Consider the following 16,014-nt stretch of genomic DNA (forward strand, 5'->3'; position numbering starts at 1 on the left):
GCAAGGGAACATAAAATGAGTTTGAGATTTTGTCTATGTTATGATGACGGACGGGTTTTAAGCATAACCACTAAGCCCTGGGGGCTTTACTGTGAAATACCCCGAAGGACAACCCTGGCTTCCAAATGACATCAAGGATGACATCCAACAATGGAAGAAGAAGACTTTATTGTTAAGCACTGTAATGGTTGAAGCGAGACGCTATCAATGCTAAAGTGCACAATTAAAAATATAAATCACAGCAAAATTACGTTTAAAAACAGTGGTTGCAAAATTCCACAAACAGGTTTTTAAAGATTCAACTAGTCGAAACTCACGCCAAGAAAGAACTTCAGATTTATTCACGCTATCAGGAATCTGATATTTGTAGTGCTTTCTTAACAATTTTTTGAATTCACTTTTGCTAGTTTTGAAATCTCTTGAGTTTATTTGGTAGTGAATCCCATTTTTTGACGTAGCATGGAAACAGTTGTCTAGAAAAGAAGTTGATCTGCGGTCATGGAAATATAATTTTTAGAGATGTCATCATAGGTTTTCTGGGCGGAATAAATAGAGCGGAATAATTAAGATATGACGAAACAATTGAGTGAAGTAAAATTTCTAAGCTTGATGTAGGGAGTTGAGTTCCAATTGAGTCTGTACTTTTTATCGCCGGAGCCAACTTCTTTAACGTTTGTTTAGCATGACTCATGAAACTGAGACTGCTATCAATTGTTAGTCCTAAATATTTATATTTAAATGATTTTTTTTATTATTCTGTTATCTACTAAAATTGTGTCCTGGGTTTTGTTCCTTTGGCCATCAAATTTTCTGAAACAAACGAAAACTCTTTTAAAGAATTCAAATATATTTGACGTTCTCAGAAGTAGTTTGCTAAACTATGGATGTTTGATTCCAGAAACTTATTTGCTATGTTTTCGTCTTTGTGAGAGGCAAAAACTACGTAATCATTAGCATGCTAAATCATTGTTACATCAGTATCAATAGCTATACAAAGATCGTTTTTATATAGATTTAACAAGATACGTCCCAATACGATTACTTGAGTTTCACCTCTGACAGCTTTTATCTAGTTGGAGTAAATTAATTATACTTTCACACGTTGAAGTCTGTTATAAAAAAGCTTTTTATAAGGTTCTGTGCATCGGTATCAAAGACAATTATTTTTACTTTTCTATTAGGATGTCATGGGATATGGAATCAAATGCCTTTCAGAGATCCAGAGGTGCCATTTGGACAATATTCTTTGAGTCGATACTTTTACAAACTATGTTTCATTTAATTTTCTTTCGAAGAAGCAAAGGAAAATATGCAAAACTTTCCAATTTTGTCTATGTTATGATGACGGACGGGTTTTAAGCATAACCACTAAGCCCTGGGGGCTTTACTGTGAAATACACCGAAGGACAACCCTGGCTTCCAAATGACGTCAAGGATGACATCCAACAATGGAAGAAGAAGACTTTATTGTTAAGCACTGTAATGGTTGAAGCGAGACGCTATCAATGCTAAAGTGCACAAATAAAAATATAAATCACAGCAAAATTACGTTTAAAAACAGTGGTTGCAAAATTCCACAAACAGGTTTTTAAAGACTCAACTAGTCGAAACTCACGCCAAGAAAGACTATCAGAATTATTCACGCTATCACGAATCTGATAATTGTAGTGCTTTCTTAACAATTTTTGAATACACTTTTGCTAGTTTTCAAATCTCTGAGTTTATTTGGAAGTGAATCCCATTTTTTTGACGTAGCATGGAAAAGAAGTTGATGTGCGGTCACGGAAATATAATTTTTAGAGATGTCATCATAGGTTTTCTGGGCTGAGTAATAAGAGCAGAATAACTAAGATATGACGAAACAATTGAGTTAAGTAAAATTTCTAAGCTTGATGTAGGGAGTTGAGTTCCAATTGAGTCTGCAGTTTTTATCGCAGGCGCCAACTTCTTTAACGTTTGTTTAGCATGACTCATGGCAACGCAGCCTGGAAAAAGAGTTGTCTAGAAAAGAATTTGATCTGCTGTCATGGGATTATAATTTTTTGAGTTTCTTCGTTGATGGAGTTTTTTGCACTTGGTAAGATCAGTGTCGTATTGAATGCATTTTTTTTGCTGATATAATTTCTGAGATAAAAAATAGAAAGTTACGCAATTCTTTGCTCAATCCCGATCACGTTTTTTAAATCTTAAGCGCCGTGATGGTTTGAAATTTGAGCATAAGAACCTTTTTTTAAAACCCCAGATCAGCTACTTTTCTAGATATGTCATCGTAGGTTTTCTGGGCTGAATAAATAGAGCGGAATAATTAAGATATGACGAAACAATTGAGTTAAGTAAAATTTCTAAGCTTGATGTAGGGAGTTGAGTTCCAATTGAATCTCTAGTTTTTATCGCAAGAGCCAACTTCTTAAACGTTTGTTTAACATGATTTATGAAACTGAGGTTGCTATCATTTGTTAGTCCTAAATATTTATATTTATATATTTTTTTTTTGATTATTTTGTTATCTACTAAAATTGTGTCCTGAGTTTTGTTTCTTTGGTCATCATAAATTATGGATGTTTGATTCCAGGAACTTTTTTGCTATGTTTTTGTCTTTGTCAGAGGCAAAAACTACGCAATATTTAGCATGCTAAATCCTTGTTACATCAGTATCAATAGCTGTACAGATATCGTTTTAATATAGATTGAACAAGATACGTCCCTATACGGGTCCTTGGGTTTCACCTCTGACAGCTTTTGTCCAGTTGGAGTAAATTAATTCTACTTTCACACGTTGAAATCTGTTATAAAAAAAAACTTTTTAAAAGGTTCTGTGCATCGATATCAAGGCCAATTACATTTATTTTTCTATTAGGATGTCATGGGATATGGAATCAAATAGCTTTCAGAGATCCAGAAGTGCCGTTTGGACAATACTATTTGAGTCGATACTTTTATAAACTATGGTTCATTTAATTTTTTTTCGAAGAAGTAAAGGAAAATATGCAAAACCTTCCAATTTTGTCTATGTTATGATGAAGGACGCGTTTTAAGCATAACCACTAAGCGCTGGGGGCTTTACTGGGAAAAACTCCGAAGGGCAAACCTGGCTTTCAAATGACGTCAAGGATGACATCCAACAATGGAAGAAGAAGACACTTTTTTGTTAAGCACTGTAATGGTTGAAGCGAGAGGCTTTCAATGCTAAAGTGCACAATTAAAAATATAAATTACAACAAAATTTTTGACGTAGCTTGAAAAAAAGAGTTGTCTAGAAAAAAGTTGATCTTTGGTCATGGAAATCTTTTTTGAGTACGTTCGTTGATGGAGTATTGGAGTATTTTGCAATTGGTAAAATCGGTTTCGTATTGAATGCATATTGAGCCGCAATTTGAGCGGACCAACGTAATTGCTAGAAACTTTTTTTGTTTTAAGCAGAGAGGGCAACGACTGAAAGCAAAAGCAACCGACTAACGCCGGGCGAATTGCTCTCAAACGACCGGTTGACTTGATCTGTTGGAAGGTACGGTTTACTCAGGCTAGCTTTAGCTTCCTTAAAGGGGCGTGGGGTGAGCGGGGCGGAACGCAGGGGCGTCAAGCCCACTAGATTGAAGGTGAAACAACGTGCATGGGAGGGGATTAGGGAGGGGCTGGTGTGAGGACATGAACTGGTGGTCAAACTCTAAGAACAGCCCTCCAAACCAGTATTTATTGTCTCAGAACGAGTTCTGGTGAATCGCATACTTGGAGTGTATTAACCCTCTGGCCGTTGCCAGTTTATCAAGAGAGTCAGACAAAAAATCGGTCAAACGAAAAATCTCAACAAAAACTACATGACCAACATAAATGCTAGAGATTTTGTTTGAGAGCAATTAACATCTTGTTCCTTATGAGAATCGTAGAAAGTTTCAATATTTTGGCTTGTCTTGCTGACTCCTATTCCTGTGTTCAGTTTGGAATGACGATAACACGGGGCAAAAAGATGCCATAAAAAACAGTTTTTGTCGAATGCCAGCTTTGTACACTATCCACGCTACAATTTGTGAATTTTTGTAGGAACGAAACCTTCAAGATTGCACCAGCTTCATCTTAATCAATTCATTGAGTGCTCAACTTCTATTCTTTAAAAAGTTCCAGTTAGACCTATATAATATAGATTTCTAGGATGTTCAGGTAAATCAGTCTCAGAAAAACTTCAAAAACTAAAAGGGTTCTATGAGTATTGCTTTTCTCAGTTGTCATTGAAAATCACTAGTTTCCCCTGGTTTCTACGTGCCTATGTTTCTGTCAAACCTTGAGAAAATTGACGAATCTTTATTAAAAATCTGATCGCCCACAACATAATACAGTTGATTTTTGAAAGTTCAACCTAAAATTGATGAGCCTCTCATTTTGAAACGCGTATCAATTTTAAAACTCATGCGCTGAATAAAACATTTTTATTGCGGAAATTTGCGGATGCGCGGGGTCGGAACATAATGTGCAAACGCATATTACCGAGCCTTCTTGTTTAATTTAGACTGGTTCATGCATTATTCATCTTTTCCGGTTTCCTATTTTAGCTTAAGTGCTCAGAGCGTTCTTAAAACCCAAAACAAAGCAAAACAAACCAATGTCAGAAATGGAAGTTTGGGACCATGTCGACATAATGGAAGAAGAGGTAAGAAAAAGAGTCTGTGGCGCCAGAGAAGTTTCTGGTCTCAATGAACGTTATTTCAGTTTCAATCCAGGAAATTGAGAAAGGAAAACAAGCATACCGTAGATTTCTTCAGAATGTAAAGAATACTACAAACGCGCTATGTACAAAAGGCTGTAAAATAAGCTTCAATATCAACTATAGAGATCAGAGAAAGGGCTTAAAATAGCCACGGGAAAATTTAAAATCAGAAATTTTGTGAATTAAATGATTTTAGGAGTGAACAACGCAAAATTTTTTTAGGAGCTTCACGCTTCTTATTCCGGAAATGCACTTAATTCCCAAGAAGATCTTCCAAATTTGAACTCAGCAATCGATTTCGCAACCGAACTGGATATGGTCAAAAACGAGAACAAAAGTTTGCGAAGTGAGATGATTTACTTATCGCGCGAATAAAAAGAGGTGACTGGGCAAAATCAGAATCAAGAGAAAGAAATATTGACAAATTTGAACAATCTTGAAAGAGCTATCCGAGCCAAAGATGCGAAAATTGTCCAACTAGAAGGAGAAATTCGAAAATTGTTAGAACAATTGCGTCAACTTAAAGACAGACCTGCAAAAACTGATGACATTTCAATGAACCAAATCAACGCCAAATTAGAGAAGATTGCAAGGCAACAGGAAAACCAATCGATACAACTTGCAGCCAATCAGAAAGACCTAAAACAGCTCAATGAACCCGAGAACAAGTTAATAGCTCCAGCGAGTTCAACTGAAGCTTCTTCGATAAGAAAAGAAGGATTCACTTCTCTAACGACAACGATGAAAAAACTTGTTGCATGGATGCAGGAAACAACCGATGACATGCACCGATCTAACAACAGTACATTTGATCTTTTAACAGATGAAAATAGAAGACTCGGAATTTCAAACACTGCTCCACTGACGACAGAATTTATGGATATATCCAACTCTAAAATAGAGTATGAGACACAATTACAGAACTGCTTGACAGTTTTAAAACTTCTAAGAGGAGCTTTACTTAAATGATAAAATAAATAAACTGTATAAAACAAAATTCTACAAGTCAAAACTAAATATCAGAAGTGATTTTATCACAAACACTGATTTTTCCAACTGTGCCCTCCCCTCCAGTATACTATACAAGCCCCAATTAGAAAAGACGTTGAAAAATAATGTGAAAATAGATAAAATCTCAAGGATATTTATTCATTGTAACTGGTACGTCTCTGCAAGAACTACTGAAACAAACATCAATTTAAATGAACTCTGGTTCATTCAAATATACCTTCAAAGAAGCAAGGGAACTTAAAACGAGTTTCAGATTTTGTCTATGTTATGATGAAGGACGGGTCATAAGCGTAACCACTAAGCGCTGGGGGCTTTAATGGGAAATACACCGAAGGACAACCCTGGCTTCCAAATGAAGTCAAGGATGACATCCAACAATAGAAGAAGAAAACGCTTTATTGTTAAGCACTGTAATGGTTGAAGCGAGAAGCTTTCAATGCTAAAGTGCACAATTAAAAATATAAATTACAACAAAATTTTTGACGTAGCTGAAAAAGAGTTGTCTAGAAAAAAAGTTGATCTGTGATCACGAAAAAAATTTTTTTGAGTACCTTCGTTGATGGAGTATTTTGCACTTGGTAAGATGAGTGTCGTATTGAATGCATTTTTTCTTGCCTGATAAAATTTTTATGATAATAATTAGAAAGTTTTTCAATTTTTTGCTAAATCCCCATCACGTTTTTTAATTGTTAAGCGCCGTGACGTTTTGCAATTTGAGCAAAAGCACTTTTTTTCAGACCCCAAATCAGCTGCTTTTTGAGACATATCATCATAGGTTTTCTTGGCTGAATAAACAGAGCGGAATAATTAAGAGATAACGAAACAATTGAGTGAAGTAAAACTTCTAAGCTTGATGTAGGCAGTTGAGTTCCAATTGAGTCTGTAGTTTTTATCGCAGGAGCCAACTTCTCAAACGTTTGTTTAATAAGATTTATGAAACTGAGACTGCTATCAATTATTAGTGCTAAATGTTTATATTTAAATTATTTTTTGATTACTTTTTTATCTACTAAAATTGTGTCCTGGGTTTTGTTTCTTCGATCATCAAATTTTCTGAAACAAACGAACTCAGTTTTAAAGAATTCAAATTTATTTGACGTTTTCTGAAGTAGTTTGCTAAGATATGGATGTTTGATTCCCAGGATTTTTTTGCTATCTTTTTGTCCTTGTCAGAGGCAAAAACTACACAAACATTAGCATGCTAAATCATTGTTACATCAGTATAAAAAGCTGTACAAAGATCATTTTTATATAGATCGAACAAGATATGTTCCAATACGGTTCCTTGGTTTACATCTCTGACAGCTTTTATCCAGTTGGAGTAAATTGATTCTAATTTCACACGTTGAAGTCTGATAGAAGAGCAAACCTGGCTTCCAAGTGACGTCAAGGATGACATCCAACAATGGAAGAAGACACTTTATTGTTAAGCACTGTAATGATTGAAGCAAGACGCTATCAATGCTAAGGTGCACAATTAATTGTATTAATCACAACAAAATTACGTTTATAAACAGTTGTTGCAAAATTCCACAAACAGGTTTTTAAAGAGTCAACTAGTCGAAACTCACGCCAAGAAAGACCTTCAGAATTATTCACACCATCAGTATTCTGATATTTGTAGTGCATTCTTAACAACTTTTTGAACACACTTTTGCTAGTTTTGAAATCTCTGGTCATGGAAAAAAATCTTTTTGAGTACGTTTGTTGATGGAGTATTGGATTATTTTGGTAAAATCGGTTTAGTATTGAATGCATTTTTTCGCCTGATGCATTTTCTGAGATAAAAAGAGAGTTGATCAATTGTCTGTTCAATCTCGATCACAATTTTGAATTCTCAAGCACCGATACGATTAGCAATGGGAGCGGAAGAACAATTTGTTAAGACCACAGATCAGCTGTTTTTCTAGAGTGGTTTTCATAGGTCTTCTAATTTGCTGAATAAAAAGAGTGGATAAATTGAGATATGACTAAACAATTGAATTACCTAAAATTTCTAAGCTTGAAGTAGGGAGTTGACTTCCAATTGCGTCTATAGTTTTTTCACCGAAGGCAACTTCTCTAAAGGTTGTTTAACATGATTCATGAAAATTAGACTGTTATCAATTGTTAATCTAAACATTTATATTTATAAGCTTTTTTGATCACTTTGTTATCTTCTAAAATGGTGTCCTGGGTTTTGTTTCTTTGATCATTCCATTTTCTGAAACAAACGAACTTTGTTTTGAAGAATTCAAAGTTAATTGACGTTCTCTGAAGTTTGATAAATTATGGATGTTTAATTCCAGGAAATTTTTTGCTATGTTTTCAACCTTGTTGGAAGCAAAACTACGCAATCGTTAGCATACCAAATCTTTGTTACATCAGTATCAATAGCTGTACAAGGCCGTTTACATATAGATTGAACAAGATACGTCCCAATACCCTTCTTTGGGTTACATCTCTGTCAGTTTTATCCAGTTGGCGTAAACTGAATCTAATTTTATAAGTTGAAGTGTGTTAGACAAAAAACTTTTCTTAAAGTCCTATGCATTGCTATCAAATCTAATTTTTTTTGGGTTTCAATTAGGATATCATCAGATTTGGAATCAAATGCTTTTAAGGGATCCCACAATGCAGTTTGGACAATATTGTTCGAGTCAATACTTTTACACACTGATTCTATGAAAAATAACAAAGCATCGGCTGTGGAAACAAGTTTTGGGAAAACAACTTGAAGCGGATTCCTATGTTCAAATTTTTGAATCGTTATTTCTTGATGCAAGAATCTCTCAAAATATTCCGAGAATGCACTTGTGATTGATATTGGGCGGTAGTTGGTTACATACACCGGGTCAGCTGTATTGTAGATAGGGCTTAAATCCGCCTTTATAATGCAGTCTGGGAAGAGTTTTTGTTTAGTGCATGCGTTAAGAATGCAATTAAAATGTGGTACAAGTATTGTTTGACCATCCCTCATAGCCCAGGCAGGAACCGTACCCGGACATAATGGCTTGTTGGAACTCAACTCCCTGACAACATCATAAAATTATTTCTGTAACAAACTAAAAACGGGACTGTTTGGTATGTTTGCTAAGGTTTTTTCGTGATTTTGTCGCTATGCATTTTTGTCCTTAAAAAATTACCAAAGTTAGAAAAAAATAATAACGAAACTCCGATATTTCAAATTCGTTAGTTAGTAAGTATTTAAACAAATTTTGCAGGGCATGTACAGTAGTTAAATTATTTTGTTTCCCTCTAATTGAATTCAAGAAAAGTCAGCATTTTTTTTAGTGTCCAGAGTTTCAAAACAATGCCTTGAATGTTTTGTCTTTTCGAACAGTTATTAGGTCTGATAGAGATTGTCGCTTTTTGTTAATAAAAAACCATTCGGTTTATTTTTATTTTCTTGTGTGTCCTCAGTGCATTTTTTTTTCTTTGTAACTCTGTTTTTCATTCTTCGCCAAATCATTTAGTTTTCAGCTTTTTCTTGTGTTTGAGATTTTGAATAAACTTTTTTACAATTGGAGCGCGTGTTTTGAGTGCCTTGCTAACAATTCATACCAATATATAAAAAACATTATGAGAACTTTACTGCATTGATAAAAAAAGTGCCATGGAGAAAATGACATGGTTTTAACAAAATCATTTGCATTGTACTTTTTCTTGTCGCAAGACTATATGATTTCTGATTTGCATTTTATCAATTTGATATCAGTTACAACAAGAATTGCCAAATGGTATGATCTGTATGGCGTATTAAAATTATACTGCCTGTTTTTTTCTATACTTTCGTTCAAAATGTAATCACTACGTGATTCTGAATTTTGGGTTCTAGTCTTTTGGGGTCATGTACGTCAGCCATTTGTAGACCATAAGGAGAATGATGCCGTAAAAATGGTTTTTCCTCTCTTTCGTTTAAACAATTGAGGTTAAAGTCAAACAGTACATGTAGAGTGTTGCATTGTCGAAAGCATAGTCTAAGTTGTATGACAGATCGCCTGAAATTTTTTTGATGTTGTTTAGAAGGATTGTACGTTAGGATGGCGAACATTTTTTCAACACTTTTCGAAATTTGTTACATTCAACCCAAACAATTTCCATCTCCTGGATCACAAGCATGCAAGACATCTTACAAAAGGTATCCTTGTAAACGATTGTTTGAAACCTTACCAACAATACGCAATAAGTCTGAGTACCCAGCACCGCTATATGTTTATTCTTGAATATCTCTTCCCTGGACGATGGACACCATTATGAGCTTGTTATCAAGTCTGTATTTTCAAATATTATAGGTAAAAATACTGACAGAGGAATGGTGTATATAAATATTTATATTTATATATATATATATATATATATATATAAACACACACACACACACACACACACACACACACACATATATATATATATATATATATATATATATATATATATATGTAGGCCACAGAATCATGAGGGGCACTTAAATTCATCACCTAGACCTCAACTGCTCTTATTGATAAAAATATAGTTTTAAAAAACAAAAAATTTTTTCTTTCTATTTCTATTTTTAGAAGGAAAAATTTTGATATTTTGAAACCAGCAAGCAATTTCAATTCTTGTAAAAAAGTTGGTAGAAGAATTTTTTTCATCAATGACATGCTCGACATTGATGTCAATTACAGTGGTTCTGCTTTTAATCTGAAATTAATTCTTGAAAATCAAACTAAAAACAATGTAACCGCTTCGTCATAGTAGTAGTAGTAGTAGTAGTAGTAGTAGTAGTAGTAGTAGTAGTAGTAGTAGTAGTAGTCGTAGTAGTAGTAGTAGTAGTAGTAGTAGTAGTAGTAGTAGTAGTAGTAGTAGTAGTAGTAGTAGTAGTAGTAGTAGTAGTAGTAGTAGTAGTAGTAGTAGTAGTAGTAGTAGTTCTAGTAGTTTAAGCTCTGAATCAGTCTGATTCGGGGCTTGGCCCGTCACTTCACAGCTGAGATGAGTTTCTGGGTTGGGTTGCAATTTCCGAAATTGCACATGAAATTTCACGAACATGAATTTACATCTGAGTAATTCCTGATAAAGTCACTCAACAACTTTATTATAAGAGCTCTTCATCCTGTAGTAAGGAAAACAAAAAGTGCATAAATAAGGCAAAACCCACGCACAGAACATGCATAAATATCTCAAAACACACGCATCGAATATCACGTCAATAGACAAACATAACCAACCGATTATGTTCGGGTGAATTGCTCTCAAACGAGCGGCGAGCAGTTGGCTTCCTTTATAGCCACCGACAACTGAGTGATGTTAAAAAGAAAAGGCTAAAGGAGGGCGGTCAGGCAACGGGGGCGAGCATGTGGTAGGGTTGTGAGAGCAAAGTCCAAAACAATAAGTGGAGGAGGGTGAACAGGGTGGGGGTGGGGTCAGCGGCTGACTGGGGAATGGCAAAAGTAAGAAAAGCATTAATTTGTCTACTCGAAAATTTTGTCAACTCACAAATTTAGAGACTTGTAAGGCCTCAGGCTCCAAGAGAGCTGATCAGCCACTTAATGCATTTCGGGCTTTAGCTGTTTATCACGTTTCTGAGGACGAAAAATTGGTCAGGGGAAAATTAAGACAAATTTCAAAAATTCTTTAGAAAAAACGGTCAATCAAAAAATCGAACAGAAAAAGATCACAGCAGGTATAAATTTATTAAACACTTTGCAATTATTCAACTATTAAAACCTAAAGCTCACGCTGAATTAGTCAGCACTCAGAGCCTAAACAGGATTAAGAGCTTGTATAAAATATTGCCATCTGAAGTTGCCTCTTATAAAAAGTTGCCGTCTGTAGTCCCAACATCTGATATCCAAATCTTAAGTTGCCATCTGAAGATCAAACATAACCCAAGTTTATTCGCATATTCTAATATCATTCCACAATTGAAAGAGCGATATCATTGATCGCGAAGAAAGCAAACTTATTGAAATTGTAAATCACTAAGATTGTGATCAACGCACAATAAAACGTTTCGTCAACTTGGAGCCTTCAACAAGGCTAATGCCAAACCAAGAACAAAACGCGATAGGCTCAAAACTGTGCTAGTTCCACGGAAAGTCTTATATCCTCAAAGTTCAAGGACTTCCCAGAAGAACCTGCTTCACATGGTGTATTTATTGAACGGTATTTATGTTAAGAAGAACAAGAAAATCAAAACAATGCGCTTAAAAAGCAAAGGAAACGTCTAAAACTCGGTTGGAACAGTAAGCAAAACCGCAATCTCAAGCTATACTTAAAAGATTCAGAAGTCGACATAAACTGTTGACTCTCTAGAGAAGACTCCGTTAATATCCCGTAAGTATTTTTCACTTCAATCTAAGAATTATTTTCAAAGCAACAAAGTATAGATGCTGTGCTATTTTGCTCTTACAAACTGTATCAATGTTCTGGCTCTCCGTGATTCTTGGAAATTGATCAAACATTGGACACAGAACTTTTTCTAATATACTGTTTGGTTTATCGATCGGCCCGACCCGCCAAGGCTCAAGGCGGTGCATTTCATAGCGGGGTTTTACTTGCGGTCAAAACGCTCCTACTCGTCTTCACAGCTTAACTTGCCTTTCAAATTTGATGGGTATTGTTCTGCTTGTATGTTTTATCAAGCGTCATCAAAAGTATCTTTTGCCAAGATTTAACCAAGATTTCAAATTGTCCGTATGCTCTAACTGACTCAGATCAAAGTTTGTTTGAGCATTGAAACAAAAATAAATGTTTAAAAAATCTATCAGCGGAGACTTAAATTTTAGTGGAAGTGATTGGGAGTATTACAGTTCGCCAAAAGCGTCCCATTAATCATTTGTGGATGTCCTGGATAGCTGGCAACTTGAATAGATGGTAGAATTTCTCACTGCAAACTCATAAATACTTGATCTCATCTTCACCTCAAGAGGAAATGCATCCAAAATCTGACACATTTCTCTGAGCTAGGTAATCTTAAGTCCAATCATAAGCCCATTTTAGCCATAATAATGATCAAACACGACAAAAAAATTGCCTTCCGCGGAAATTAGCCGCAAATTCTTAGCTTTTGCAACGGTTATTACTTGCTTCTCAACGACCTTATTTGGCACGATCCATTTTTAGCAAACTAATGGACCACATCACTGATCTCATTGTTGAAAATTGGTACAAAAGTTTGAAAGAAACGACGGAAAAATTGTTACCGATCCGAACAAAACATAGAGCCTCATTACCTCTCTGGGTAAATTTTTCTCGTCAATATTACAAAACAAATTGAAAACAGTCTATCGTAAAGTGTCCATCACTCACGTTAATCTTAAACAACTCAGAAAAACTATTTCTCATGGGATTTCAAATGACTTAACCACTTATGAAGAGAACCTAGCAGCAAGCACAATAAGCATTTTCTCAATCAGTGGGCATTGCCATCAGCGATGACACTTAAAGTAGGAATAGCGCAAATGCCAAATGATAAAACCAACTTTTTTGGCAACCTCTTTCTCATCTGTTTTATCCAAAACACCAGTTTCTTCTCTTCCAAACCGCCAACGGAATCATGTTTTCCTTTGCTTAAATTGATTGTTATCACAGAAAATCTTGTATCTGAAACCTTCGGGGGCTTAGATGTTAGTAAATGTTTGCGAACAGACGGGCTACCTCCAATGCTTCTTCAAAATGTGCGGTATCCTTTTCAAGGTCCGTCTATTCAATTCTTCGCAAAAATTTGCATCGGGGTAATTTCGTTCGGCTTGAAAGTGCACTGTTGTCACTCCATTTTTCAAAAAAGGAAATAAAGCCAAGGTTGGCTTTTGCCGACCAGATTCCTTAATAAAATTTTTTAAAAAGGCCCTTGACTTTAGCTTGTTTTACATTTTATATCCCCCACTACTAAAAATATCTCCACAAGAGCCAGTTTGCTTTTTAAAGAGGTCGCTCTTGTGCAGTGAACACTTTAATATGTCTCAACAATATCTACCAGGCTAATTGCAACAGAGAACAAATTGGAAAAATTTGAACTGACTTTGAAAAAGCTTTTGATTGTGTCAGTCATGGACTTTTCCAGGCAAAACTGCATCGAACAGGACCTCTCTCATTGTGTCAAAGTAGAAAACTGTTTTTCATCTTACTCTATTGCTAGCAGTGGTGAAAAAAACTTAGTGCTTAAAGTCCAAAATAGTTCTGCAATAATTTCATTGGAATTTCGAATGACTGGCGTAAACTGAACTGAAACGTGACAGTGTCTCTTATGGTTTCTAGATTATTAAATCTTTTATAATAATGATATTAAAATGATGCCCTTCTTAGCTGCTGCATCCAGATAATTACACATTGCTCACATTCTTGATATCCAAGAAAATCTCAATAGAAAACCATTAAACGCCACATCTAAAAAAAGTTTTTAAATGAAAAGTAAACAACAAAAAACGACCTTTATGAAAAAAACTATTGCCATTAAAAATTTATTTTGAAATGAATGTTTTGGTTCTGTCTTGGTAGCCGAAGGGGGTTTATAAAATAAAAGAGCAACTGAAGAAGACCATTTCACAGGACTATGATTTTTAACATAGAATGATAACGTCAATTGAGTTATTGAGTAAGAAGTACACTGAAGGAAATTATGTAGCGCTTTATCTGCAGATGGGGTGACTACGTGATGACCCAAAAGCGAAAAGTTTGTACCCTTAAACAAATACAAATACCTTTTAAAACTAAGATCCCTACTACTCTAAAACTAACTCAGCAAAAAACGAAGCAACTAGCTAACTACACTACAAATAATTCAGCAACATATTTCAGCAGAAAAACTTAACCCCAAAGAACAGCGAATGAAAATGGAAGCCTTTAAAACAGTCTAGCCGTTCTCAAAAGTGGAATAGATGCAAAGCAACTAATATTAAGAAAACTCACTCTGCAACAAGAAATTGATAAATATAAGAATGGATGTTCAAAACTCTGACTCAGGTTGACTAGCTAATCCAGTTTTAGATGTAATGACTTTCAATGACAGAAGCCTGATTTAATTAAAAAGAAGAATTAACTTTGCGAATTGCCTGAGATTTGAGAATATTAACGATAAAATCCGTCTGATTGAAAATTGGTTCACAGATGATTTAGCTGATGAATCTCTGTTCCTGAAAAATTATCCATTAATCGAATCAATCGAGCATGCGTAAACCACTATACAAAAGACGGAGAACTTATTGCTGCATAAAAAGCATACTGCACAGAAGATTGAAAATACAACCAGAAAACAAATATTTAGCCGTAATATTTGAACTGGAAGGTCTATCAATCATAATTTGTTGCCTTTGCAGTCCACCTATGTCCAGCTATGACAGCAAGATCAAAATCTGTAGACACCACTTGGTTGCCCCAATAAAAAAGTTAAAGACGAAGACTGCAACGCAAAAGCAATCACTGTTGATGTTAATTCTTAGAGTCCAAATTGGACATGTTTCATATCAAATGACAAATACAAAAAACTTGTATTGAAAAAATTATCAGAGCTAAATTTCATTGAAATGCTGAATAGAATGCTAAAAACACCTTGACATCTTTCTTACAACAAATACAAACTTTTTTATCAACACAAATGAAAAGAATGAGTACACCAGGCCATATAACTCAAGCTAAACAATTACATTTTGGAAAATACTTTCCGACCGTTTTGTTTCAGTGACTTTGATAATTTAGTGAAACAGTGGTATGCAAGTCTTGAAAAATTAATATTTGACCGAATGCTTACAACCACATTACAAGGACCTAATTTGCCTTCATGGGTAAAAACTGAGACCACTAACCTCAAGAACAAATTGCCAAATCTTATGAGATAAATCTGAAAAAGACTAAGTCTGGCGAAACAAAAAAAGGAAAAGAAAAAAATGAATTACGAAAAACTCTAGAGGCAGATCAAACGGAATTCGATGAAAGAGACTTAGAAGGAAGGAACTTTTCCCACATCTAGAAAAAAATATGTTGAACACAAAAAAAGCAGTCTACCGGAAACGATTTTTTACGACGATCCAACAACAAACAATGATGAATAAAATTAAGTATTTGTCTGTGAATTCTTTACAAAATTGCTTCACAAAAACAGGTAAAATGCAAGAAAGCGCTATCGAAATCAAACCCATCATTTTCAATAAGGTATTGATTGAAGGAACAAAAATCAACCAATTCCTTGAAAAAATGGACACAAACAAAGGATGCGGTCCCGAAAACTTGAGAAATATTATCCTAAAAAAAATTCCAATTCTTTTGAAATCAATCTCTAATTGTCGTCGAAACTGGTCTCTTAGAGGGCAAATTCTCGTTCTTTCGGAAACCTTGTTAAGTAATAC

At 34.9% G+C, this 16,014-nt stretch overlaps 1 protein-coding gene across 1 annotated transcript in view; it reads left to right on the forward strand.

The window, feature by feature from the left end:
- The window catches only part of LOC142337224 (uncharacterized), a 644,691-nt gene that overhangs the window by 181,658 nt on the left and 447,019 nt on the right, over window positions 1–16,014 (forward strand). The gene's annotated exons all lie outside the window — the stretch shown is intronic.

Source organism: Convolutriloba macropyga, chromosome 1 (assembly GCF_964194025.1).
Source record: "Convolutriloba macropyga chromosome 1, txConMacr16.3, whole genome shotgun sequence".
Classification (NCBI taxonomy): Eukaryota; Metazoa; Xenacoelomorpha; order Acoela; family Convolutidae; genus Convolutriloba; species Convolutriloba macropyga.